At 45.7% G+C, this 3,812-nt stretch overlaps 1 long non-coding RNA gene and 3 other non-coding genes across 4 annotated transcripts; all 4 read left to right on the top strand.

Moving 5' to 3' along the window:
- The first annotated feature begins 346 nt into the window (after nt 1–346).
- LOC133045197 (uncharacterized) lies at nt 347–3,242 on the top strand. The gene is made up of 5 exons (XR_009690140.1): nt 347–616; nt 931–1,039; nt 1,876–1,940; nt 2,257–2,334; nt 3,043–3,242. It is a non-coding gene; the product is annotated as an uncharacterized LOC133045197 (long non-coding RNA).
- LOC133045356 (small nucleolar SNORD12/SNORD106) lies at nt 764–855 on the top strand. The gene has a single exon (XR_009690230.1). It is a non-coding gene; the product is annotated as a small nucleolar SNORD12/SNORD106 (small nucleolar RNA).
- LOC133045355 (small nucleolar SNORD12/SNORD106) lies at nt 1,708–1,797 on the top strand. The gene has a single exon (XR_009690228.1). It is a non-coding gene; the product is annotated as a small nucleolar SNORD12/SNORD106 (small nucleolar RNA).
- On the top strand, nt 2,017–2,108 carry LOC133045354 (small nucleolar SNORD12/SNORD106). Its single transcript, XR_009690227.1, has one exon. It is a non-coding gene; the product is annotated as a small nucleolar SNORD12/SNORD106 (small nucleolar RNA).
- Nucleotides 3,243–3,812: the final 570 nt, after the last annotated feature.

Here is a 3,812-nt window from a genome sequence, read left to right on the forward strand (position 1 = left end):
GGAAGACGGAGGGAGGAGGAGGAGGCGGCCCGGGGCGCTGAGCAAGGGGGCCAGGCCCTAGCACAGCCGGCACCCCCCGCCCTGCGGCCCGTTAGGGGCGGGCGGATGCGCGGGCGTCGCCTCAGCTACCCCAGGCGGCTGGGCAGGAGGGCTCGGGCGGGCGCCGCTGAAGGGAGGGGACTGCGGGGGGCGGGTTAACAGCACCCAAGGCCGTTGTAGGCCTCAGCGGTCCCCAAAGTAGCGGGGACCCAGCGGAAGGCTCGGTGCCTGTGAAGCGCGACATGGCGGCGAGGCCGACGGGATCCGGAGGCCTAGTAGGTACAGAGCAGGGGCGGGGCTAAAGCTGCCTGGACGACCATTAGACCTCTTCCGTCTGGGCGGCGCGGAGACTACATTTCCCAGAAGGCCTCGCGCGGCGCGGGTTGGGCGGGGGCGGGGAAAAGGAAGCGCCTCGGAGCCAGTGCGCAGGCGTGAGAGTCCCCGCTGGCTACTTAAGGGAGACTCGCGGGCTGGTCTTCCTTTCGCGTCTGCGGCTCTCTGTGTTCTTCGTCGTCTGTTCTCTGCTCCTCATCCGATGTCGTCTCAACCCTGGAATCAGAATTTACTACTGTATGTGGTGAGTAGAAAGCTCGCTGCTACATCTCTGCGCCTCCTTTTCCCTCTTTGTGCAGTCGCCTCTCCTAGTGGTCCCCTCTCCTCTGACCGAATAGGTCTAAGCGTCGTTGGGGAGATGAATGAGAGCTGAAAAACCCAGGATTCCTCGGCCGGTGTAAATGATGAGCTCACTTTTTTCCCCATCAGATCGACCGTGTTGATGTCTTTGAATACTTGCCAGTTAATTCTGACAACACCTGCCTCAGAAAGCGCTGCCCTGTTTTTCTCTGACTGTGGAAAGATGGCGACTGACGACCTTTCTTTGTTGGTTCGCAGATTTGCGTGATCAGACGCTACAGAATGAATCTTGGTGGAGGGGTCCCTGCTGGGGCTCCAAGAGAACCACGTGTCGACAGGCAAAACCTTCAGCTTCCTGACCTCTGGAGTAAGCACATTTTTCTTATTTTTTTTGGCCTATTGCAGGAAATGTGTGCTCTGAGGAACCTCTTGGTTTGCTAGGCCGCCTTGCAGGGGAACAAAGGAGAGTAAGGGTAGTAAGCGTATTTTAGGTACTCGATTTTCTTGAGGTATTCTGGATACTTCATTTTATTATAATTCACAAAAAACATAGGTATTAGACATTTCAAACCAGGATAAGTGAATCGGTGTTTTTTAAATTGTTTTTTAAATTTAAACATTTTTAAAATGCTCCTTACGGCACATATTCAGATGGCCATTCCTTCCCTTTTTAAATCATAAACAGCTTTTTTGTACTTAAATTTCCAAGTGGATGCATACTGTGATGACATTGCTTTTTTAAGGAAGGCCAAATGTTTCTTTTGACCTGTTACTCAACGGTTTAACTTTTAAAACTGAGTCCAAAAATGCCACGCTAATACTGGAATCTTTGGGACCAAGTTCCTTAGACTTTGATGTGTTAGAAGTGACGACACGTTACCTTCAAGTGTGATGATATCCTGACAGTCAAAACCCTGCAGTCAATTAAGTAAAAGCCAACCATTTTCCCACAGCTCTTGCCAGCCATGCTGGTTTCTATCAAATGTTAAGCACAGAAAGCTGGGGTGTTTGCCTTGTAGAGTCCAAGAACTTCCTGCTGGCATTATGATGACTGAACTTTTTTCCCCGACAGATCGACCGTGTTGATCTAATTTCTCTAAGCCAGTTTCTGTCTGATATGCCAGCTTGAGCAGCTCTTTTGTCCCCCTAACTGCTTTTGCATCTAGCTGATTTAGAGGTCATGTTTCAATGTTTTCATCTCAGGCTCACTGTTGGCAGCAAACAGGCATTGAATGGGCCATGATGGATCCAGGATTGGGAGAGAATTTGTAAGTCATATCTATAATTGCTTTTCTTTTGAAGGGGTTATCCCCCTACATTCTACTTTTTTGTGACTCAAGTATGGCCATTGCAGCTGATGACTTAACTTTTTTCCCCATCAGATCGACCCTGTTGATCCAACTGAATTATTAGCCAGTTTTGTCTGATGCGTTGGCCTCAAAGATAACTTCTATTTGTTTTCTGCTTACCATTTTCTGTGTGGGTTTTTTTTTTTTTTTTTAAGTGGGAATTGGGCTTGCCCTATGATTTCCTCCCCGGCATCATTCAAGTCATTTATCTTTGCTTCCTCTTACTTTCCTACAGGGCCAGAGCCCTGTGTACATCAGGGCCCTACGTAGGTTGATGGCGGCCTGATTTCAGTTTGTTTCAGTTTTGTAACAGGTAAGATTTCTATAAATTTTTGTCCCCTTAGGTGTTAACCCCTTGGTAAAATGACTGAATGTGTTGGCGGGTAGAGAAGTGTTGGGTTTGCCCACTTGGGAGTGACTTGGGGACCAGTTGCAATTTGGGTTCCAGGTTACCTTTTGAGTTGAATTCCAAAAGGGTTGTAATTCATTATGAAAGATTGAATTCTTAACAACCTCAATACATTACTCCATGGGCCTCTTCAACATGGCGGACAGACTTCCCTGTTTGTCCAGTGGCAAGGAGTCTGGGTTTGATCCCTGGTCAGGGAACTAGATCCTATGTGCATCAACTAAGGCCTGGTACAGCCAAATCAATAGAAAATATTTTAAAACTACTGCCTTACCTTATCACAGTGAGCACATCAGGGAGACAGTTTATACTTTCTGCCTCCTTAAACATAACACTTTGTATGCCTGCTTATCTACTTTATATTCAGATCCCTCCATTTGTCCCTAAAGTATCGTTTTGCGTTTATTTCATGCAGAATGTTGAATAGAATCAACATTTGGCATATTAGGAACAATACAGACTTGGATGGGCAGACCCCAGGTTGGAAGTCTCCCTCCTTGGTCTGGTGCTTCACTTTACATCTTCCTACTTCCCGAAGTCTAGATACATCCCAAACAAGTAGCCATTTGCATCCTAATGAAGTACTGATCGTGACGTATCTTTCTTTTTAAGGAATTTCAACTGTGGAGTCATGCAGGGCCTCTTGAGAAAGATGTACGTTTACTTCTGAGAGCATAAAGGTTTGGGTTGTTGTGTAACCTGAGTGTCCAGAGGTGAAAAGCTTGTGGCTCTTTTGAAGAATGAAGTATTATATTAAATTTTGGTTATTAAGTTATAACTGTAGCCTTCCTGTCTGGAGAAATAAAATAAAATCCTTTAAATGAAAAGGCTGTTTTCTTGAGTCATTAGAAAGACCTTGAACCAAATGATACTGAGTTAAAAGGTGGATCCCACACTCTACATTTCTACAGGCATTTCTGAACAGGTTGTGTACATTGAATCATGGGTTCTGTGCTTTGAAAGCTGATGAAGAAAAGTGGTTGGAGCTATACCTGTTAGCTTGTTTTCATTTTACTAATTTTTTTTAATATTTAAGATTTCATGGTTTAACCATGGAAAGTTCCAATCAGACTATTGATGCAAGACTAATCTGGTTTTAATTCCCCTGCTTTGTCCCCACTGTACTTTATACTCTTGTATATTCTGACCTGGCTCTTGATACAGTCTTGACTCCCTCAGGTCCCTTGAGTCTGGGGACCTAGTGCTTCCAGTGAACAGAAAACTGACAAGAGGGATAGTCTGATGTTGTGAAAACACTTAATGACTTGTTGACTTCCACTGATAGTTTTCCTTCCTATCTTAACCTCCTAACCTTGAAACAAGCTAGCAAAAATTAAGATTGACTTCCAGCCAATAAGGGCTTCCCTGGGGGCTCAGGCAGT

The sequence above is a fragment of the Dama dama genome, chromosome 23 (genome assembly GCF_033118175.1).
Source record: "Dama dama isolate Ldn47 chromosome 23, ASM3311817v1, whole genome shotgun sequence".
In the NCBI taxonomy this organism is placed as follows: domain Eukaryota; kingdom Metazoa; phylum Chordata; class Mammalia; order Artiodactyla; family Cervidae; genus Dama; species Dama dama.